We start from the raw sequence: 26,182 nt of genomic DNA, 5'->3' as shown, positions 1-26,182 counted from the left end.
CTCACCACATCCAAAACAAGCACCAAGAGCCCATCTACATTCATTCTTCTTATGTCCTACTTTCCCACATCTATAACACTTCTCTTCACGGATACAACTACCTGACCTATCTTGCGGCGCACTAGCACTACTATCCCTCCAAACCTGATTCCCTTGCCTAAACCCTTCATTTGTCCTTACAGGTATTCCCACATTACTCGCCCTAACACTCCTATCTACTACACTATCAGCTACCCTCATCGGTCCTCTCATAACAGCATCTCTAAAACTAACAAATTCTGGCACACTTTCCTCCATTCCAGTTCTTACACTCACAGATTTACTTTCTTTCATACACCTATCCAACTCGTAATCCTCAACTATCTCTAAAATATCATCCCATGTCAATCTTTCTTTCGTCCACCTCATTTTCTCCTTCCGTTTCAAATTAACAAACTCAGCAACATTCTCGGGTACAGTAGCCAAAAACTTCCTCATTAACTCCTTATTCCCATTTATACCTTCATCCCCATACTTCTTCCTAGCTAAAGTTTCCAACCTACATACATACATCGATATCGCTTCTCCTGCATTCATCCGTGCTTCATCAAAATCATTCTTACGCTTATACTTAACACTCCCTTTCATACGTTTTACCTGCTCAATTATTCTCTTTTTCACACTTTCATAATCAACGTCCCCTACACTCATTATCACTCCATACATCGTCAACAAATACCCAGTCAAATATTCTCCTAACTCCCTAGCCCAAACTCTTTTACTATCACCATACTTATCCTGACAATACCTCTCATACTCCTTGAAAAAATCATATACATCCCTACTGCTATGCTCATTGAACCTTTCACACCGAGGTACCTCTCTCATAAACACAGTCTTACACACATCACGTTCATTCTCACTGCTATCATCACTGTCTACTCCCTTGTTACCTTCTTCCTCATTTGAATACAATGAATCCACTTCCACACTTAAATTCCTATCCTTAACCATTCCTTTCTTACCCTTTTTCTTACTTACCACTTTCACCCATTCACGATCGTCCTTGCTATCAGCCTGATACTTTTTTTTCCCTTTCTTCACATCACTTTTACCTTTCCTTTCATCTTTCCTCTCACCTTTCTGTTCATCCTTACTATGCCTAATTCCCTTATCTTCAATATCACCATCACTATTACTACTATCACTATCACTTCCTTTCCCATTATCACCTACCTTAACCTTCTCTTCCACTACCAACCCATTACCCGAAGCTGAGGACACTCCTCCGACTGCACCTTCATCCATTATAGTTTTCATCATCCCCATGACTTGCCCCATCATATCTTCCAATCGGTTCTCCATTCGTTCCTCATTCTCTTTCATCCTCATCTCAAAACATTCTTCCACTTTCGCTACAGTTCCCTTTAACTCCCTAAGCTCCTTCTGCATCACCGCATTTACCCAGTTCAACCTCTCATTCTCTACTAGCAACCTCTCCTCACGCTCCTTACTCAGCCGCAATTCCTCCCTCAAAACCCTTAATTGCTCCTCCATTTTTCATCAACCTTAATCCTAATTCCGTCCTTCGTCCAACAGTCCAGCTTCTATCCCACCTCGGCAGTCCCTGTTCGGGCGCCAAAATAATGTGGCGGGATGTTGCAAGAACAAGCCCCACACCCTGAATCACACCTACTGACAATGGTCCCACAACACAAACTTTCCCCTTACTTTATCAACTGGACTCTTGGACAGAAGGAAAATTTAAACAAAACATATCCTTAAAACTATATTTCTTAAACTAAAATAAATCAAACTATAAGCAATCAAAATAAACACTTAAAACTAATCAAAACTTAACACTATATATACTATAAATACCATTCAAATAAACGCAAAAAATCCTAACAAACTTAACTTATACCACACACCAACACCAAAAATAAATATATATATGAATTTCTTGTATAAATATTATGGTACACCAACACGGTCGCCACACACAAGCCGGACAGTCTTTACGGCACACAACTCTGTGTTTAACAGTTCATTGGGTGGCAATTCGCCACAACTACTTCCCTGATTGGGGTCGTGGTTAGTATTAGCACCATCATCATCATCATCATCATCAATCGGAAGTAAACGGGCCGGTCATCAACAATCGTCAATTCAAAGAGCAGTCTTAATACCAAAATCAATCACAGGCCAGGTCATCAACTATATCTCAGCATTCGAAAAAATTTAAGTCTCTCCAAAGGAGTTAGCCTCACCAAAGGAGTTAGCCTCACCAAAGGAGGAATCACGGCCTGCCAAAAATAAAAAAAGAAAAACACTTACGAACACTTCTAGCTAACTGAACTATCGCACTATAATCAAAGATAAATAATAAATTGTTCATATCATTCACAATCACGACAAGCAAAGATAAACAAAACTGTACTTACTCAGAAAATCAAAAATCACTTCCTCGCTGGTAAAGAAAAATAATAATTCCAGCGTTCACACAACTGACTCAGGACGCAGTCAATCAAAAAAAGCATTCGCTCCGAAACATTCACCACTGTCGTAACCTAACTAAAAAAATGTAAACAAACAATCTCATTCAAACCAACAGTCTTTCTCACCACAAACGATCGTTAACCTAACTACTTTCGCTCGCTAACACAATATCTCTCTCTCTCTCTCTCTCTCTCTCTCTCTCTCTCTCTCTCTCTCTCTCTCTCTCTCACACAGGATTTGGCAAAAACAAAAAAATAAAAATAAAGCAAAAATAAATCCTCCACATTCCTCCCCCCTTACTTTGCCAAATCCTTCTCACACAACACTTACATTATTTTTTTCATAACCCAGTCGCAGTCGGGAACGGGACCTCTACTCCGAGTAACTGGGCCTCCATATACTCTCTCATTCACTTCTTCCTTATCACAATCATTCGCTACATTAACACTATTCCTATCTAAATCCCTATCATCTAATATATCATGTACAATCATATCTACCTCGTTCTCATCTGGCCCTATAATTACACTCATTTCTGTAAACAGTTCATCCATTTCATCAAAAACATTCTCAACTTTAGCAAAATATTCATTCATACTACTAATCATTCTCCTATCTCTCACTCTCGCATTCGTCATCCTTTCTTTTACATCACCTAAGGAAAAGCCACACACACTATAGGTATCATTCATACTCAGCCATGATTCATCTGTATTAACACATTTATCTTCCATACACACTTGCACATTTACACACTTGTCATACTTATTCGTATTCTTACCTATACCTATAAATTTCCCTTGCACTTTCTCCTCACTTAAAACTTTCAAACGCTTCTTTTTCCTATATTCAACTAACACTAATTGTTTATTTTCTAGCCCTAACTTTTCATGCATACTAGATTCATACTTGCTCATTTCCAACCAATTACTCATCCCATTCTCACAAACATTGATCCTATTCCTTCCACACACACAGGAGGACTCACCCAGCTGAACCCTCTTACACTCTAGTTTCCCGAACATCCTGGCTGACTTACTCCCTTCTTCCTACATACCCTAGCTACATGCCCATCTGCACCACATTCAGTACACTTACTCCGCGGCTCCTTGCACATTCTAGCATAATGACCATCCTTACCACAATTACCACAAATCACATTCATACGATTACTACGACATCCACTCGCTACATGCCCAGTCATACCACACCGATAACATTTTACCCCTTTCTCTTTCTTGCACTCGCTAATTCTATGCCCTACCTCACCACATCCAAAACAAGCACCAAGAGCCCATCTACATTCATTCTTCTTATGTCCTACTTTCCCACATCTATAACACTTCTCTTCACGGATACAACTACCTGACCTATCTTGCGGCGCACTAGCACTACTATCCCTCCAAACCTGATTCCCTTGCCTAAACCCTTCATTTGTCCTTACAGGTATTCCCACATTACTCGCCCTAACACTCCTATCTACTACACTATCAGCTACCCTCATCGGTCCTCTTATAACAGCATCTCTAAAACTAACAAATTCTGGCACACTTTCCTCCATTCCAGTTCTTACACTCACAGATTTACTTTCTTTCATACACCTATCCAACTCGTAATCCTCAACTATCTCTAAAATATCATCCCATGTCAATCTTTCTTTCGTCCACCTCATTTTCTCCTTCCGTTTCAAATTAACAAACTCAGCAACATTCTCGGGTACAGTAGCCAAAAACTTCCTCATTAACTCCTTATTCCCATTTATACCTTCATCCCCATACTTCTTCCTAGCTAAAGTTTCCAACCTACATACATACATCGATATCGCTTCTCCTGCATTCATCCGTGCTTCATCAAAATCATTCTTACGCTTATACTTAACACTCCCTTTCATACGTTTTACCTGCTCAATTATTCTCTTTTTCACACTTTCATAATCAACGTCCCCTACACTCATTATCACTCCATACATCGTCAACAAATACCCAGTCAAATATTCTCCTAACTCCCTAGCCCAAACTCTTTTACTATCACCATACTTATCCTGACAATACCTCTCATACTCCTTGAAAAAATCATATACATCCCTACTGCTATGCTCATTGAACCTTTCACACCGAGGTACCTCTCTCATAAACACAGTCTTACACACATCACGTTCATTCTCACTGCTATCATCACTGTCTACTCCCTTGTTACCTTCTTCCTCATTTGAATACAATGAATCCACTTCCACACTTAAATTCCTATCCTTAACCATTCCTTTCTTACCCTTTTTCTTACTTACCACTTTCACCCATTCACGATCGTCCTTGCTATCAGCCTGATACTTTTTTTTCCCTTTCTTCACATCACTTTTACCTTTCCTTTCATCTTTCCTCTCACCTTTCTGTTCATCCTTACTATGCCTAATTCCCTTATCTTCAATATCACCATCACTATTACTACTATCACTATCACTTCCTTTCCCATTATCACCTACCTTAACCTTCTCTTCCACTACCAACCCATTACCCGAAGCTGAGGACACTCCTCCGACTGCACCTTCATCCATTATAGTTTTCATCATCCCCATGACTTGCCCCATCATATCTTCCAATCGGTTCTCCATTCGTTCCTCATTCTCTTTCATCCTCATCTCAAAACATTCTTCCACTTTCGCTACAGTTCCCTTTAACTCCCTAAGCTCCTTCTGCATCACCGCATTTACCCAGTTCAACCTCTCATTCTCTACTAGCAACCTCTCCTCACGCTCCTTACTCAGCCGCAATTCCTCCCTCAAAACCCTTAATTGCTCCTCCATTTTTCATCAACCTTAATCCTAATTCCGTCCTTCGTCCAACAGTCCAGCTTCTATCCCACCTCGGCAGTCCCTGTTCGGGCGCCAAAATAATGTGGCGGGATGTTGCAAGAACAAGCCCCACACCCTGAATCACACCTACTGACAATGGTCCCACAACACAAACTTTCTCCTTACTTTATCAACTGGACTCTTGGACAGAAGGAAAATTTAAACAAAACATATCCTTAAAACTATATTTCTTAAACTAAAATAAATCAAACTATAAGCAATCAAAATAAACACTTAAAACTAATCAAAACTTAACACTATATATACTATAAATACCATTCAAATAAACGCAAAAAATCCTAACAAACTTAACTTATACCACACACCAACACCAAAAATAAATATATATATGAATTTCTTGTATAAATATTATGGTACACCAACACGGTCGCCACACACAAGCCGGACAGTCTTTACGGCACACAACTCTGTGTTTAACAGTTCATTGGGTGGCAATTCGCCACAACTACTTCCCTGATTAGGGTCGTGGTTAGTATTAGCACCATCATCATCATCATCATCATCAATCGGAAGTAAACGGGCCGGTCATCAACAATCGTCAATTCAAAGAGCAGTCTTAATACCAAAATCAATCACAGGCCAGGTCATCAACTATATCTCAGCATTCGAAAAAATTTAAGTCTCTCCAAAGGAGTTAGCCTCACCAAAGGAGTTAGCCTCACCAAAGGAGGAATCACGGCCTGCCAAAAATAAAAAAAGAAAAACACTTACGAACACTTCTAGCTAACTGAACTATCGCACTATAATCAAAGATAAATAATAAATTGTTCCTATCATTCACAATCACGACAAGCAAAGATAAACAAAACTGTACTTACTCAGAAAATCAAAAATCACTTCCTCGCTGGTAAAGAAAAATAATAATTCCAGCGTTCACACAACTGACTCAGGACGCAGTCAATCAAAAAAAGCATTCGCTCCGAAACATTCACCACTGTCGTAACCTAACTAAAAAAATGTAAACAAACAATCTCATTCAAACCAACAGTCTTTCTCACCACAAACGATCGTTAACCTAACTACTTTCGCTCGCTAACACAATATCTCTCTCTCTCTCTCTCTCTCTCTCTCTCTCTCTCTCTCTCTCTCTCTCTCTCTCTCTCTCTCACACAGGATTTGGCAAAAACAAAAAAATAAAAATAAAGCAAAAATAAATCCTCCACATTCCTCCCCCCTTACTTTGCCAAATCCTTCTCACACAACACTTACATTATTTTTTTCATAACCCAGTCGCAGTCGGGAACGGGACCTCTACTCCGAGTAACTGGGCCTCCATATACTCTCTCATTCACTTCTTCCTTATCACAATCATTCGCTACATTAACACTATTCCTATCTAAATCCCTATCATCTAATATATCATGTACAATCATATCTACCTCGTTCTCATCTGGCCCTATAATTACACTCATTTCTGTAAACAGTTCATCCATTTCATCAAAAACATTCTCAACTTTAGCAAAATATTCATTCATACTACTAATCATTCTCCTATCTCTCACTCTCGCATTCGTCATCCTTTCTTTTACATCACCTAAGGAAAAGCCACACACACTATAGGTATCATTCATACTCAGCCATGATTCATCTGTATTAACACATTTATCTTCCATACACACTTGCACATTTACACACTTGTCATACTTATTCGTATTCTTACCTATACCTATAAATTTCCCTTGCACTTTCTCCTCACTTAAAACTTTCAAACGCTTCTTTTTCCTATATTCAACTAACACTAATTGTTTATTTTCTAGCCCTAACTTTTCATGCATACTAGATTCATACTTGCTCATTTCCAACCAATTACTCATCCCATTCTCACAAACATTGATCCTATTCCTTCCACACACACAGGAGGACTCACCCAGCTGAACCCTCTTACACTCTAGTTTCCCGAACATCCTGGCTGACTTACTCCCTTCTTCCTACATACCCTAGCTACATGCCCATCTGCACCACATTCAGTACACTTACTCCGCAGCTCCTTGCACATTCTAGCATAATGACCATCCTTACCACAATTACCACAAATCACATTCATACGATTACTACGACATCCACTCGCTACATGCCCAGTCATACCACACCGATAACATTTTACCCCTTTCTCTTTCTTGCACTCGCTAATTCTATGCCCTACCTCACCACATCCAAAACAAGCACCAAGAGCCCATCTACATTCATTCTTCTTATGTCCTACTTTCCCACATCTATAACACTTCTCTTCACGGATACAACTACCTGACCTATCTTGCGGCGCACTAGCACTACTATCCCTCCAAACCTGATTCCCTTGCCTAAACCCTTCATTTGTCCTTACAGGTATTCCCACATTACTCGCCCTAACACTCCTATCTACTACACTATCAGCTACCCTCATCGGTCCTCTTATAACAGCATCTCTAAAACTAACAAATTCTGGCACACTTTCCTCCATTCCAGTTCTTACACTCACAGATTTACTTTCTTTCATACACCTATCCAACTCGTAATCCTCAACTATCTCTAAAATATCATCCCATGTCAATCTTTCTTTCGTCCACCTCATTTTCTCCTTCCGTTTCAAATTAACAAACTCAGCAACATTCTCGGGTACAGTAGCCAAAAACTTCCTCATTAACTCCTTATTCCCATTTATACCTTAATCCCCATACTTCTTCCTAGCTAAAGTTTCCAACCTACATACATACATCGATATCGCTTCTCCTGCATTCATCCGTGCTTCATCAAAATCATTCTTACGCTTATACTTAACACTCCCTTTCATACGTTTTACCTGCTCAATTATTCTCTTTTTCACACTTTCATAATCAACGTCCCCTACACTCATTATCACTCCATACATCGTCAACAAATACCCAGTCAAATATTCTCCTAACTCCCTAGCCCAAACTCTTTTACTATCACCATACTTATCCTGACAATACCTCTCATACTCCTTGAAAAAATCATATACATCCCTACTGCTATGCTCATTGAACCTTTCACACCGAGGTACCTCTCTCATAAACACAGTCTTACACACATCACGTTCATTCTCACTGCTATCATCACTGTCTACTCCCTTGTTACCTTCTTCCTCATTTGAATACAATGAATCCACTTCCACACTTAAATTCCTATCCTTAACCATTCCTTTCTTACCCTTTTTCTTACTTACCACTTTCACCCATTCACGATCGTCCTTGCTATCAGCCTGATACTTTTTTTTCCCTTTCTTCACATCACTTTTACCTTTCCTTTCATCTTTCCTCTCACCTTTCTGTTCATCCTTACTATGCCTAATTCCCTTATCTTCAATATCACCATCACTATTACTACTATCACTATCACTTCCTTTCCCATTATCACCTACCTTAACCTTCTCTTCCACTACCAACCCATTACCCGAAGCTGAGGACACTCCTCCGACTGCACCTTCATCCATTATAGTTTTCATCATCCCCATGACTTGCCCCATCATATCTTCCAATCGGTTCTCCATTCGTTCCTCATTCTCTTTCATCCTCATCTCAAAACATTCTTCCACTTTCGCTACAGTTCCCTTTAACTCCCTAAGCTCCTTCTGCATCACCGCATTTACCCAGTTCAACCTCTCATTCTCTACTAGCAACCTCTCCTCACGCTCCTTACTCAGCCGCAATTCCTCCCTCAAAACCCTTAATTGCTCCTCCATTTTTCATCAACCTTAATCCTAATTCCGTCCTTCGTCCAACAGTCCAGCTTCTATCCCACCTCGGCAGTCCCTGTTCGGGCGCCAAAATAATGTGGCGGGATGTTGCAAGAACAAGCCCCACACCCTGAATCACACCTACTGACAATGGTCCCACAACACAAACTTTCCCCTTACTTTATCAACTGGACTCTTGGACAGAAGGAAAATTTAAACAAAACATATCCTTAAAACTATATTTCTTAAACTAAAATAAATCAAACTATAAGCAATCAAAATAAACACTTAAAACTAATCAAAACTTAACACTATATATACTATAAATACCATTCAAATAAACGCAAAAAATCCTAACAAACTTAACTTATACCACACACCAACACCAAAAATAAATATATATATGAATTTCTTGTATAAATATTATGGTACACCAACACGGTCGCCACACACAAGCCGGACAGTCTTTACGGCACACAACTCTGTGTTTAACAGTTCATTGGGTGGCAATTCGCCACAACTACTTCCCTGATTGGGGTCGTGGTTAGTATTAGCACCATCATCATCATCATCATCATCAATCGGAAGTAAACGGGCCGGTCATCAACAATCGTCAATTCAAAGAGCAGTCTTAATACCAAAATCAATCACAGGCCAGGACATCAACTATATCTCAGCATTCGAAAAAATTTAAGTCTCTCCAAAGGAGTTAGCCTCACCAAACGAGTTAGCCTCACCAAAGGAGGAATCACGGCCTGCCAAAAATAAAAAAAGAAAAACACTTACGAACACTTCTAGCTAACTGAACTATCGCACTATAATCAAAGATAAATAATAAATTGTTCCTATCATTCACAATCACGACAAGCAAAGATAAACAAAACTGTACTTACTCAGAAAATCAAAAAATCACTTCCTCGCTGGTAAAGAAAAATAATAATTCCAGCGTTCACACAACTGACTCAGGACGCAGTCAATCAAAAAAAGCATTCGCTCCGAAACATTCACCACTGTCGTAACCTAACTAAAAAAATGTAAACAAACAATCTCATTCAAACCAACAGTCTTTCTCACCACAAACGATCGTTAACCTAACTACTTTCGCTCGCTAACACAATATCTCTCTCTCTCTCTCTCTCTCTCTCTCTCTCTCTCTCTCTCTCTCTCTCTCTCTCTCTCTCTCTCTCTCTCTCTCTCTCTCACACACACACACAGGATTTGGCAAAAACAAAAAAATAAAAATAAAGCAAAAATAAATCCTCCACATTACTACTTCATAAGACAATCTCTTTGGCCTATACAAACCTAAGGATGTATTTACTGTGCATAGTTCTTGTGAATTTTCATCTATGGGAAGCTACTGAAATGCTTGTCTAAGATCCAACTTAGAAAATACAGTACATCCTGACATAGTTGCAAACATGTCCTTCGTATTTGGTAATGGATGTTGAGCTACATGAAGCTGTGGATTCAATGTTACCTTGTAATATCCACATAACCTAACCTGACCATTTTCCTTCACAATAGGAACTAATGGTGTAGCCAAATCTGTGTATGTAACCTTTTCCCATGAACCTTCACTTTCTACCCTTTTGATTTTTGTTTCAACTGCACTTTTCAATACATATGGTATTGGTCTTGGAGCAGAAAATCTAGGAATACTATCTGATTTCAAAACTAAAATTGCTTTTGCATTCTTTATTGTACCGACTTTGTCTTCAAATATGTCTTGAAACGCTTATCTACAAACACTTCATTCTTGTGTTCATCTTGTGCACCTGTAACCTTGAAAACACTAGGCCAATCTGATTTCAAATACTTTATCCAATCCAAACCTAGTAAAGTTTGTCCTTTACTTTTAACTATGCTTAATGGCATTCCATATAGCCTATGTTCTTTATAGTGTACTTCTACATTCGAAGCAACCATTACCTGAATATCAAAACCATTATAATCTTTCAAAACTCTATTTTTAACTTCTGATAACAAATTAGGAATGGTTTTAGCTGTTTTCTCAGACAATTGATACATCAGCTGCTATGTCAACTTGCATTATGATTGGTTTACAAATTATGCTTCTTTTTTATACAAAAAGAAAGCATTTTTACACTATTACATTGGGATTGAAAATTATAGTGATTCATAATACCTAGTTAGAAAGAAGAGGAGCTTTTAGCACTTGTTGGAGAATTGGTAATGTTACTCCACTATGTGTTTGTGGTAGCTCAAGTCCAACTGATTACTGCCCAATTTCCATAACTCCCATATTATCTAAAGTTTTTGAACGTCTTTTGGCAAAATATCTTAATGAGTTTACTGAGGATAATCATCTGTTTCCTAGTTTGCAATTATGTTTTTGTAAAGGTCTTGGAGCATGTGATGCTCTTCTTACAATCTCCAATGCTGTACAGAAATCCCTTGATTGTGGTCAGGAAGTTCGTATGATTGGCCTTTGACCGTGTTAATCACGGGGCCCTTGTTTTTCAAACAAACAGTTGAGAGTGGGTGGGTCGTTCCTTAGCATTATTATTGAATTTTTAAGTAATAGATCTCAAAGAGTTGTTAGTATAAGAATGTGATATCTGGTGTTCCACAGGGTAGTGTCCTTGATCCATTACTTTTCATCTTATATACACATGACATGTGGTTTGGCCTAGAAAACAAGCTTGTTGCATATGCAGATGATTCTACTCTCTTTGCATCAACTCCATTTACTGAATGTAGGTCTGGGATTGACGAATCCCTTAATAGATATCTATATAAAATTAGTGCATGGTGCAAATTATGGGGTATGAAGTCGAATCCTAATAAAACTCAAAGTATGATGAAAGTAGGTGGTGATTGTAAGTGGCTCCTCAACATCTGGATCTTAGCATTGATAATGTTTCTTCAGCTTTGTATGATTCTTTTAAAATTTTCAGTGTGATTTTTGACAGAAAATTTACTTTTGAGAAACTAATTAGGTCTGTGTCTTCTTCAATTGCACAAAAAATTGGCTTATTGAGAAATTCTTTTAAGATTTTCGGTGATCAATCTATTCTGAAGAAGTGTTTTAATTCTTTCATTCTACCTTGTTTTGGGTATTGTTCTCCTGTCTGGTCTTCAGCTGCTGATTCTCATCTTAATTTGTTGGACAGAAACTTACGGTCTATTAAATTTCTTATTCTTGATCTAGATATTAATCTTTGGCACTGTCGTTCAATTAGCATTATGCATGTTGCATAAGACTTTTCATAACTCTGACCATCCTTTACATTCAGATCTCCCTGGACAATACTATCCTGTTCGTATTACTAGGCAGGCAGTTAATTCTAATAGCCAGGCCTTCTCCATCATGAGGCTCAATACTACACAGTATTCTAGAAGTTTTATTCCAACTGTTACCAAGTTGTGGAATGATCTTACTAATCGGGTAGTTGAATCAGTAGAACTTTAAAAGTTCAAAGTTGGTGCAAATGTTTTTATGTTGACCAGGCTGACATTAGACTTTTTATAGTTTATATATGACATATCTGTTTTTGACGTTGTTAATAGTTTATATATGACATATCTATTTTGATGTTGTTACTGTTTTTAGAATGATTTATTGTTAATTTGTTCCCATCATTTATTTATTTCCATATTTCCTTTCTTCACTGGGCTATTTTTCCCTATTGGAGCCCTTGGGCTTATAACATCTTGCTTTTCCAACTAGGGTTGTAGCTTGGCTAGTAATAATATTAATAATAATAATTATACATGCAACGTATACAGAAAACGTTTTCTCCCTGAAAAGGAAGAAATGATTAGTGCCACTCTGAAATTTGAAAATTTGGATAAAATTTTCTAATATAATTTTCTGTAAATGTTATATTCTATCAACACTGTGTACTATGTACAGACGGCACAAGTGTTATCTGTATAATTCCACACCTGAGATTTTGAACAGTCTTAGTGTCACCATGGTGACACCCACTTAAAAGGTATCTCACTGGAAGTGTCAACACCTTTTCACCCTAATTGATAGTCCCAATCAATTCACTGTTCATCGCAACACTAGACGACAGGTTTTAATACACTACCTGCCCCACCACGTAATGCATCAGTTCGTGCACTTTCTTTGCATAGTGTTTGTAGAACACTTTGGATGACTTCCATCCAGTATATGAGCAAAGACACTCAAAGTCCATATTCTGAAAAAAAGTTCAGTGATGAAGCAATTTTTCTCGGATCATGACCTGCTGGTGTACTGTCAGGATCCGCTGTGCGAATAAAGTAGGTGAGCTTCGCCCTCAGTTGTTTTAGGGGTAATTTTGATCCTGAAGTTTCTCCTTTGAAGGGCTGTCCTCCCCTGAAGTCTGAAGTTCTTCGAAGATAGACCTTTAGACACTCTACTGGACACACAGAGACATCTTCCTTCAGAGGGCAGATTCTCCAGGGACCCCATCTCTTGGTGGGTAGCTTGTTTTTGGCGAGATAGGTTGGATCAGGAAAGAGATTCAGTTTTCCCACTTCTGTGAACGGAATGTGGCCCTCATTTCTTGATAGGGCTCTTCACTAACTCTAGTCCCTGAGCCTATAGCGAACAGGAAAATAACCTTTTGGGTTAGATCCTTGAGAGAACAATCTTCATTGTTCACAGATGAAGCATAGTGTAGGACCTTGTCCAAGGACCATGAAATGGGCTTCGGAGGAGCTGCAGGCCTAAGTCTAGCGCATGCCTTAGGGATCTTGTTAAAGATTTCATTCATCAGCTCCACTTCAAAGGCGTATAGAAGAGGTCTAGTCAGGGCTGACTTACACGTAGTTATCGTGTTGGCAGCCAGACCTTGTTCATGAAGGGGGATAAAGAAGGAGAGACAGAAGTCTATTGAAATTTCTTTCGGTCCTTTTGCTTTAACGAAAGCAACTCACTTTTTCCAAGACGATTCATATTGTCTTCTAAGAAGTCTATTCTGCCTTTTGAATTCTCAAATCTTTTCTTAACTGCTAAGGCGAGAAAATCATGAGATGAAGGTTTTGGGTTCTCTGTGATGAAGCGAAGACAGTCAACTTCTGAACCTGTTGAGATAGTGCTGTGTTCGGTAGAGGGACCGGCCTCAGCTCCAGTTCCATCACAAGAAGGAACCAGTTGCTCTTGGGCCACTTAGGGGCCACTAGAGCTGCCGTTCCCTGGAAGGATCTCAGCTTGTTGAGGACCTTCAGCAGGAGGTTGGATGGAAGGAACAGGAAAATCCGGGTCCATTCATTCCAACCGAGGGACATGGCGTCCGTCGTCTGCGCTAGAGGGTCCTCGTATGAGGCTACATATCGAGGTAGTTTCTTGTTGTTGCTCGTCGCGAAGAGGTCGATCCGCAGTTCTGGGACTTGTTTCAAGATGGAGGAGAATGAGTCTGCGTCTAGAGACCATTCTGACTTATCGGCTTGAGCCTGGATAGAGCGTCCGCTGTCACATTGCGGAACCCTTGTAAGTGAACTGCTGATAAGTGCCATCTCTCTAGACAAAGGATGGCTAATATCACATGGTTGATATGGGACGATCTCGAGCCTTGTCGGTTCAGACATCTTACTATCACTTCGCTGTCCAAGATCAGCCTGATGTGGACTGATCTGCGAGGGGAGAGTTTTCCCAACGTCAAGAGGATTGCCATGGCCTCCAAAATATTGATTTGAAAGGCCTTGAACAGAGATAACCAAGTCCCTTGGACTTTCCTTTGATGGGAGTGAACTACCCATCCTTCCGTCGAGGCATCTGTGTGGATGGTCACCGACAGCCGAGTTGGTTGCAAGGGCACAGTCCTCGTAAGGCTCTTGGCCTTCGACCACGGCTTGAGAAGTGATCGTAGTAGGGCCGGCATCGGTCATTTTAGATCTCTTCGAGTGTTTGATGCGTATCTTCTCCAGACTCCTGACGCATCTTTCAGCTGTGCTCTTAGCACTGGGTCTGTTACTGCTGCGAACTGGAGAGAGCCCAGTACTCTATCCTGTTGGCGTCTTGAGATCCTGTCGGATTTCAGTAGTCTCTTGACAGACCCTGCAATCTCCCTCCTCTTCCCTGAAGGAATGGAGAGGCGGTGTGACCTCAGGTTCCAATGGATTTCCAGCCATTGAAACCCTTGAACTGGAGAGAGTCGAGACTTTTTAAAGATGATCTTCCATCCTGGATGTTCCAGGAATTGGATCACTTCTTTGGATGCTTGCAGACAAGCCGTTTCGGATGCTGCCCACACCAGCCAGTCGTCCAGGTACGCTGCTACCTGAACAAATTCTAGGTGTAGTTGTTGTACGACTGCGTGTGCAAGTTTTGTGAAGATCCTTCGGGCTATGTTTAGACCGAAGGGTATGGCTCTGAGAACATACTTTATCTTCTGTAACTTGAATCCTAGGTAGGAGGAGAGGGGGCGACTGACTAGAAGGTGCCAATAGGCATCTACCAGGTCTATCGAGACTGTGAACGCCCCTTTGGGTTACAGGGTCCTTATGTGTTGAAGGGTTAACATCCTGAACTTGCTGTTTCCTATGAACTTGTTGAGTGGGGACATGTCCTGAATGAGTCTGAGTTTGTCTGAGTCCTTCTTGGGAACACAAAATAACCTTCCCTGGAATTTGATGGACTTTGCTTTACTTATAACCTGTTTGTTCAAGAGCTCTAAGGTATATTCTTCTAATGAGGGGGTGGAGTGTTGGAAGAATTGAGGAAATGATGGTGGAGACGTGTTCCGTTTCCATCCTAGTCTGATCTTGATTAGGCCGTGGGCCCAAGGATCGAAGGTCCAACGATCCTAAAATGTTAGAGCCTCCCTCCTACCGGAAGCATCTCCTTGCTTCGATTGTCCGGAGGGTTTACCTCCTCGACCGCGTCCTCCCCTACCCCTTGAGGGATGTCTAGAGGAGCCCCGTCTGGATCCTTTACCTTTCGGCTGAAAGGTAGTGGTTTGCCTCTCAAACCCAGGGTTGAATGCTGGTGACTGGGCAACCAGCTGTTGAGGCACCACTTGGAAGGTGGTCTGTGTTTGGGCCACCACTTGGGGCACCGTGGTCATGGTGACTGTGGGATGTTGTTGAGCAGGTCGAGGAAGAAGTCTATTCTTCTTCGTCTTCCTTTTAGGTTGGGGACCCGCATCCGGGAATACTTCCTCTTTGAGGAGATGCCCCACTTCTGGAGAAGGTTCCTATTCTCCGTGGTGGCTTTCTCAACTACCTCTTTGACTACTTCGTTCGGGAAGAGGTCTTTACCCCAGATGTTAGAAGATATCAGCTTCCTGGGTTCGTGTTTCACCGTTGCAGCAGCGAACACGAACTCTCTACAGGCTCTCCTAGCCTTCATAAAAGCATACAGGTCCTTCACTAGGGTGGCCATATGCATTTTGGCCAGGACCATGAGCTTGTCTGTGGTACTTCTTTAGCCTGCACACATCTCTATGCAGTTTTCTTAGGGATAAGGATGCAGCAAGTCTCTCCTTCGTCTCTTGTTCCTTGCGCAAGAGAAAGTCAGAAAGTTTAGGGAGATTCTTGCTAAACTGTCGTCCAGCGATGTCTGCGTCCAGTTTCTCTACTGAGAAGGTTAGGTGGACTTCCTTCTATTCCTTCTCTTCCATGGGCAAGGCTAATGACAGAGGCCTGAACTCCTCTAGTGCAGGGCATGGTTTGCCTGCCTCCACTGCCTTGGCAACAGTTTTCAATGCCTTTGACGTAAAGGGGAAGGCTATTGAAGCAGAAGCAAGAAAGGTAGGATGTTTCTTGCTCAAGGCAGACACTTTCGAATTTGAATAGCCTGCCTTTTTCAGGCTACTCGACAAGAGAACCTTTGCCTTATCATGGTCGAAAACCATGACCTCCTTCAGTTCCGTCTCCTCTTTTGGCGTTGGTTCATGCTTCTGTTGAATGAAGCAATCAGGGTAAGCGTTAAAGCTTGGCCAAAACTGGATATCGTCTAAGAGAACGGCTCCCATCTTCTCCGAGATGTAGAGTTTGGCGTTAGTAATCGGCATAAACTCCGCATACCTCCAGGGATTGGTTTTGGAGCAGGTTCGGAGGTCTTGGGTTCTGGGTCGTGTGTGTGACCCTTGGGAGGCGGTAAGTGGAGCTTCATGGAGCTCTCTCTCGAGTCTCGCTTCCCTTGCTTCGACTTGCTTGCAAATGTTCTCCATTAAGGCCGTAAGATGGGCCAGTGTCTGGCTCATGTTGTCCAATGGAGGGGTAGAAGCTGAAGATGTCGAGGGTAATGGCTCCGGTGCCAGCACAGACGGAAGGGACTCTAACTCGACATTCGCATCTCCTTCCAGAGGTAGAGTTGACTCCTCCTCGGGATCATCCTTCAGTAGATCCTTTTCAGTGTCCATAGACACTTCTGACATGCTTTCCTCCTGGAGGATGTCCATGCTTTGCAACGCCTCACTGACATCCGTCTCGATGGCAATCTGGACGCAGGGAGGTCCGGGTTGTGCTTGGGGAACGACAATTTCACTACCCGCTTTCGGGAACAGCAAGCTACGCATCCTATCGTTAGGTAAGTATGGTCCCGGAGAGTTCTTCTGAAACCTTCGTACCCACTTGCGTAGCTTTTCTCGTGCCGCATCCCTCAACTCCGTTGACTTGGGGTCGTCGAAATCTTCGGTCACCAAGGTCCGGCAGATATTGCAGACTTGGGGGTCCCAGTACTGCAGGGTTTCGGTAATGATAGAGCAGGGGGCATGAGACCTGCACGCTTTGTGACCGCAGAAGTTCCTACTCCTATGGTTGCAGAAGATCGCATCGCATTTCATCTGGGGTTCCTCCTGTAAAGAAAGGAAAATTAAATGAGTATGCGGTTATTTATCTCACATGATAAACAGATTATGCAAAATATTAATATTTTAACCATTATAGCTTAGGATAGTAAGCTAGAAAGAAATTAGGAAAGACATACTTGTGTATTCTTTCCAGCCAATTGCTTTGACCTTCCCCCAATATTAAGGTTATAGAGTTTCCTTGATCAGGGAAAACTTAAAAGAGAAAGTTTATAACCTCTAGGGATAGAAAAAGTGTATACTACACTGACCCTTCTTAAATTATTTAATATTGTGGGGTAAGTTATTAACTGATTTCTAATCAGAGTATTGAAGGAATTCTATTCTTTCAATATAGGATTGGTCTCAGCAATAGACTGTGCAAGGATACACAAGGTATTTTGGAAAATAACTACTGTATAATATATACTATAGTCTTCTGTCTGCAGTATATACTATACTGCAAATGTACTGGCTACTGTATAATCATATAATGTAGCTCAGCCGGCATATTGCCGGCAGGGCTATCACCTGGTGGCACAGTCCGGCCGGCATGTCGCCGGCTGGCTGGGTAGTAGCTGACGGTACTGGTCCAGCCGGCATGCCGCTGACTAAGTACCTGACGGCACCGGTCCAGCCGACATGCTGCCGTCTAGGTTAGTACCTGGCGGCACTAGCTGACAGAGAGAGAGAAAGCATGGAGTGAAGGGCTGCCTTATTAAAATGTATGTTTACGATAAATAAGCGGGTAAGTATATAACCTTACTGCCTTCCTCTAGAATGAGGGTTCAAATGGAAGGGAAGAACGCATCATTCAAGCTTCCATCCAGCCACAAGATCCGTTGCCTGCATTGCCGGTTTCAGGAATGTGGATGGCAGTCCAAGAGAGGACTGAAGAAAACTCAGCAGCAGAGGGGTCTCAAACCGGCAGCTGTCACAGCTGGCACAACCTTTCCTGGAGCCTTGCATCCACAAGGGAAAGACTGAGTGACTATACAGCTGCTTATGTAGGACCCTGGCTGGCACCGCAATCTACCCGGCAAGCGGTGAGATTACAGGACAACGGCCACAGGATTGTGATAGCTAAGCCATCGCTAAAGGACAGAGAGGGGAAGGGAAAAGGGTCCTGTATCAAGTGTAGAAGAAGAAAGTGGCAGGATTGCCGCCACTTCCACATAAGAGTGAAATATTGTTTCAGTATCGGCGCCATCCTAGGCGGCAGAAGAATATCTATTCTTCAGCCTAGGGTCTGCCGAAACAGGACTAGTCTTGTAGACCGCAGGGGAGAAAGTGGCGGCATCATACTACCACTTCAAGTGCGGCCTAGGGAGGCTTAGCCTCCTATGTCGGCAGCTGTAAACCGGCAGGTGAGTGACTACTTACCTTGCCGCTCGGCCGCCGGCAGAAAGACTGAATACTCTGAGGTTCTGTCGAAAACCCAAGCCGGCATACTCGCCGGCAAGGGTGGAAGACAGAAAACACTAGCCCAGTCAAGCCTGAGTGAACTACTCTATGGCAAGACTAAGATAGGGTTATCACCTATGGTGGCACTCAGAGGGAAGCAGGGATTACCCTTAAATCTCCACAGGAGACGAGTATTGAGTTATATAATTAATTCTAGGAGATATACTAACTCCTGTTGAATTGATAAAACGATACACGAGGGTAATCGGGGATAATGAAAGTATACTAAAGCGCATAGGCTAGGTAGCCTAGCGCAGGGCAAGATCTCGGTTACTTAAATCACCGAAACTCTAACGTATACGATCGACATAAAGAAGAGGAAATTTGTATGAATAATATATCTTTACTAGTATAATTATGCCTAAGTATCTTTCATAATCTATTAATGCTATTACCACCGGGAATGTCGTTCTGCTAACTAAATAACACATGCATCATGAACGACAGGGCCCATGGTGCCTCTGGTGATCGGCCAAGCTCCGAACACATAAAATTACTCTAATTTCTCTGTGAAGCAGGAGCTAAAAATTATACACTGTAAAGAGTAAATACTCAACTTTCCAGAGGCAGAAGCTGGAGATTGCATTATAAATCCTCAAAATAACGATCACAAACGTTAGATCAACAGGGAAAACCACCGTGCGAAATCGCTACGAAAATAGGAATGAGCGCCATCCTGGATACTCATAATAGTACGGGAGGAAGGGTAACCTTGATAACGGCTCCCCTTCTGTTTTCACCACTCTTCCCCCTCGAAACGAAAACACTATTCGGGGTGAAGATTGCTATGTGTCGTATCAAGATATACGTCCCCTGATATTATGCGATATCCTTGAGAAATATTTTAAGGATATTCGCGCCAGGAGTTAGAATTCTGGAGACCTAAAGGTCAGTTCTCTGGGAATATCACTGTAGCCAAATATCCCTCGAAAGCTACCAATAGGAACATTCCATCAGGACGACATGGCTTGAGCCAAAAAAGGATAGTTACTCAAGACTTGTATTGTGAATATATCTGCCCTGCTACATGGTAACTTGATTGGAAATTAGGAGCCAATGATACTAGATTAGTCTTATCACTGACTAGGTGGTAATATATTGATACAGAGAGTTTATGGACAGTTTTTTTTTTTCAAATACTTTCCCCAGAACCAATTGAACATAAAGTGGAATAGAACAGTTTTTTTCAGTAATGGCCAAACTTTATGTGTTGTCAATTCCCAAACCCAGTAGATTGTTCATGCAGATTATGAACCACAGTGTTGCGGGGTTCTCCTTTAAGCTTCAAGTTTGTCCCTGTCATAGTCAGGAATAAATCTGCAGGATTCACCTGAGTATGTATCTTTGCAGCCTAATGGTAGACTGGATATTGATAAGGACAGTATTGCTTTAGGGATAACTATTGCAGTACAGTATTTTCACAGTGTTATATTTTCATTTAGTTGGTTGATTAGAGTTGTTGTGAAGATAATTGGATCACCCAGGCAATATACACGGTTGTGTTTATCATGCACTAAAACATGTAGATGTGAGTAGGATAGTTTAAGGAAAACTTGTGAGTGTCCAGTATGTGAATAGTTTTCTTTATTATTCAAATCTTTTTTATCTTGTTGTCTTGAGGCTGGAGTGTAAAGGGATGCTAATTTTGCCTTTAATTGCGTATTTGAATTGACAAAACAATGTTAATGTAATCCTAACAGTTTTTTCCTTTTTCAAATAATTATTTTGTTTTTTGTTTTTTGTTTTTATGAAGACAGAAATTCATTCCAGTTCCTTACATCACTGTGTCCCCTTCTCAGCCACTGTTTTTTTAGAATTTTTTTTTCATTTTTTTTTCCTTTCACCTAATGTTCTGATATGTTACCTAAATTCAGCAAGCTAAATGAAAGAGAAGAAAAGGGGGAAATAAGGTTCTAGCTGGGTTCCCTTGCCCAGTATAAATCAAGGGGTGGTGCCCAGTGCTCCATTCTCTTGACCTGTTACCTAGATTTTTGGGTATTCCATCGTTGAATATTTTTTTGTGTAGAGAATGTTGGGGTGTGGTCGGGATTTGGACACTAGGCAGTTAGGGTGCTACCTCTGGCCACAGTCCGCAAACCACTACACCGTGTCTGGTGATGGCTACTCAAGGCGATACGATGAGATAGTATCCGACGTCCGTGACATAACGAAATGTGTTGATGACATGTTACTGTGGGGCGACAGTATTGAGGAAAGCTTCTACCAAGCAGCCACCTGGTTCGACGTCTGCGGGAGAAACGAGATCACCCTCAATCCTGACAAATTTTTGTTTGACTGTCACGAGGTAGAATTCGTCGATTCTGCATCTCAATGGACGGTGTGCGCCCGTGTGCGAAATACCTCCAGGCAATATCAGACTTCCCATGCCCGAAGAACATTACCGACACTCGATCGTGGTTTGGCCTAGTAAACCAAGTGTCCTGTGGTTTCAGTATGGCTGAGCGCATGCTCCCATTCCGCAAGCTAATGAAACCCGACAAGGCATATACGTGGACCTACGATCTTGAAGGCGCATTCCAAGCATCTAAAGAGGCCATTGTGGATGAAATTACTAGTGGTGTGTGCATATCCGACGAAACCAACCCGACATGCCTTGCGACCGACTGGTCTAAAGAGGGCATCGGGATCTGGCTGTTCCAAAAACATTGCCAATGCCCAACAGACAAGCCATTCTGCTGCCGCGACGGTGGGAAGGTGACCCTAATCGGGAATCGCTTCATGCACCTAGCCAAATCCAGGTATGCCGCGATAGAAGGGGAAGCCCTGGCGGTAGCCGATGCCCTTGACAAATCACACTACTTGGTTCTCGGCTACTCAAACCTGGTCATTGTGGTAGAACACAAGCCACTATGAAAGGTGTTGGGGAATGGATCCCTGGATGACATCCCGAATCCCCGCCTGCATAACCTAAAGGAGAAGACACTGCGCTATCGCTTTCGCATCGTACACATGCCATGAATGCGCAATAAAGCAGCTGACACCATTTCACGTTATCCAAGAGGCAACACCAACCTTGAAAATCTGTATCTCCCTTACGACAATGCATCAGTCTGCGACCACTCCATACCGTTGGTTCATCACAATATCCTTGCTGGCATACGCATGAGGAACTGTGACACATGCACGATTGAAGAGCCCGCGTACCTCATAAGTCTTAGATTCCCTTCCCGCGGTCACCTGGGACCATGTACGGGAATCTACAGCAAGCGATCCCGCCCTTCATGGGCTCACAGAGCTCATCAAACATGGGTTCCCGACGTTAAAAGACAACATGCCACAATACTTCCGTGCATACTACCACCTACGGACCGAGCTCACCGCCTTCGACGGTGTCACATTGTTCAAAGATCGTGTTATCGTCCCCACATGCTTGCGCCAGGGTGTGCTATCCACGTTACACTTGGCACATCAGGGCATTTCCATGATGACTGCTTGTGCAGAGGCATCAGTGTACTGGCCAGTCATTACCGCAGACATACAATTGGCGAGAGATAACTACGAGGATTCCCACTGCATGGCCCCTCCCAAACCATCCGCCCCCCTACCCCACCCGCCTTGCCTGTTTACCCATTCCAGTTGATGTGTGCCGACTACTTCACTCACAAGGGCGCTCACTACCTGGTGATTGTGGACCGATACTCGAACTGACCACTTATATCAAAGTCTACCGGTGGTGCCAAAGGACTAATTAACAACTTGCGCCGTGCATTCACCATGTACAGAATTCCTAAGGATCTTTTCCAGCAATGGTGGGTCAGAATTCACAGCAACCGAAACACGTGGGTTCTTGTGAGGCTGGGGTGTCCACCACCAACTGCCATCAGTAGCATTTCCACACAGCAATTGCAGAGCGGAAATCGGAGTGAAAACGATGAAGCGCCTGATTACTAACAACACGGGGAGAAATGGAGACCTGGACATAGACGCCATTCAGAAAGCAGTCCTCTAATACAGGAACACTCCAGACTCAGTCACCAGAATTGTGCGTCTTCGGTCACCCGATCCGCGATCTCATCCCGATCCTTCCTGGGAAGTACAACCCCCACACCACATGGCGCGAAACCCTAACATCCAGGGAAGAAGCACTATGCAAGCGCCATGTTCGCATGATGGACACTTAGTCAAAACACACTCACCGCCTGCCACCCCTACGGGTTGGTTACCAGGTTTGCATCCAAAATCAGACCGGCCCACATCCCACCAAATGGTACAGGACCGGAATGATCGTCGAGGGGAGGGCAATATAACCAGGAAAGGTTGATGGCTCGTGCCGAGCATTGCTGAGCAACCGGAAATTCCTGCAAAAATTCACACCAGTTAGGACCCTGACAGAACCGCAAAATATAACCGGTGGCATACTCCATCAACCACCTGCAAGTGCGGACCCGACCAAGCTGAAGGAGACTAACCGATACATACCGACACCGCCGGACCTGCCAGCTGAGCAACCTTAACTGCTAGCTGACTGACATTACCCAACATCCGTCGATCAACCTTCCCCACTCACGCCTGTAAAGCCGGCCAACCACACTCGCCAGCTTATAACCACAACGCTGACCGACCAAACTCCACTGACCCTACCAGCAACACCAAGTCATGTCAGGCCATCAACGCCAGCCGCTTTACCCCCGCAAGCAAATCCCATCCTACCAATTGGTCTCGCCGTGTGCCAGCCATCCAGGACTGTTAAAATGCCCAAATGGCATGAAGACTATGATTTTCCATCTCATGCTTAACATGTTCAATGTCATAGAATGCTCAATCGACCTGCTATTATATTAGACATTGCATTACCATTACCAGTATAATTATTGCATTTTTTAACTTACTTTACTTACTTACTTTGATGGCTGCTTTTCCGGTCCCATACAGCAGGGGAACCCTTCTCTCTTTACCTTGTTCGCTCAGAGTATTTAACGTTTCATATCGTGTATTGTTCATTTACTGTTAAATCCACACTGTCAAAGGACTCATGAAATAAGAAAGTATTCATTTTCCTCTTGAAAGCCTTAATGTCTTCAATCATACGAATGTTTCGTGGGAGCTTGTTATATAGTCTCAGGGCTGCATATTTAAAGGCTTTGGAGCCTAAAGTAGACATATACAGTATCTAGGTTCCAACAGCTTGAAGCCATCTGTAACTATTCTCTTGTCGACACTATTTGTTGGCTTCGCAATATGTAGCAATTCTCTCAAGTATTTTGGATGACCAGTTCTGATAACCTGGTGGGTTATTGTACATATTTTAAATTCAATTATCACTTTAATCAGCAGCCAGTGTAAATTGATTAGTATAGGGGTGATCCTTTCTCTAGGTGGGACACCTTTTATCAGTCTTGCTCCCCTGTTTATATTTTTTGTAATTTCTTAATTTGCACTTTTGGTAAATTGTAATAGATAGAGTTACAGTAGTCAATCATGGTAATAACACAGTTTATCACAAGTTTCTTTACAGAATTTTTGTCCTAGTACTTTTTATAAATGCAATATTTCTTAGATGATAACCAGCTGTTTTTATTACATTATTTATTTAGGCATTTAGAGACAGGTTACAGTCAAGAAATACACCTAGATCTCGAACTTTACTAGATATCGGCACCGAGTCGTTATTTATGTTCATTTGAATATCACCTAAGCTTCTCACGCTGTTTCTCTTGCTCACCACCATGAATTCAGTTTTGTTCTCATTTAATTTTAGTTGTTTAAATGTCATCCATTCTCTTAACACTATCAAGGATTCAGTTTAGAGTTTCAGTAGTGTCATGTACTGTATATCATTTATCAAGAAGTAAAACTGTGTGTCATCTGCAAATAGTTTAAACTTCACACCATCCTTTGTAGCATTTTCGATAGACCAATAGTATAGATGCAGAATAAGATTGGGCCAAGAACACTCCCCTGGGGTGCCCCTCTGTTTAAGAGTTCATTTGATGAGTAAGAGTTTTCAATTTGTACACAGTAATTTCTACCAACTAAGTAGTCTTTTAGGTAATCGAAGGCTTGATCTTCAACACTGATGGACCGTAGATCATTTAGTAGCAGTTCATGCACCACTGTATCAAAAGCAGCACTGAGATCGAGCAGTATTAAGATACCACATTTATTTTCATCCATCATTTCTAGCATATCATTTACAACAGAGCAAATTGCTGTCTCCGTAGAGTATAGTTTTCTGTAAGCAGATTGGTTGTCAGGCAAAGCTTCTATTACTTCTAAGTGGCTGACTAGTTGTTCAAGAATTACATATTCAAGTACTTTTGAGACAAGGATAGATTTGAAATACTTCTATATGAGCTTAATTCCTAGTATTCCAGTGCATTTATTAGAACTGGTAGGACTATAGCCATTTTCTCAGATTTAGGAAACTTACATTCATCAATGCTTGCATTTGCTATTCTCGTTATTATTTCAGCTAGACTAGAAAAGTCTCTCTCCAATTACCTCAGATACTGGCATAGGATCGATCTCGCAGTTTGTGTTCTTTGCTCTCTTGATAATTTTGGTGATGTCATCTTGTGTTATGTTTTAAATAGTATTAATTTTGTCTGTGTACCTGGTGTATCATTAATCTGATGTTGAGTATATACAAATGACCTGGTCATATTTTCAGTTTTGTTTTTAAAGAATACTAGAAAACTATTGCCTAATTCCTGGTCACTGTATCCATCAGGTAGCTTCTTTTCTTTTTGCATTTCCCATTATACCATTTGGGAGACGATATAACTTATTTATGTCTGTTGCTGCTTCGAGGATCTTTCTCTTATAGTATCACTTTTTTCCTTCTTAGTAGTGTTGCTGCTTCGAGGATCTTTCTCTTATAGCATTCACGTTTTTCCTTCTTAGTATGTCTTTTTTCCCACTTTTTATCAAAGTCTCTCCATCAAACCCAGGAGATTGGTCTTTTACGGTTATAGTCTTTTCCATCGGTGG

Source organism: Palaemon carinicauda, chromosome 8 (genome assembly GCF_036898095.1).
Source record: "Palaemon carinicauda isolate YSFRI2023 chromosome 8, ASM3689809v2, whole genome shotgun sequence".
NCBI lineage: Eukaryota > Metazoa > Arthropoda > Malacostraca > Decapoda > Palaemonidae > Palaemon > Palaemon carinicauda.
Note: the sequence above shows the minus strand (reverse complement) of the source record.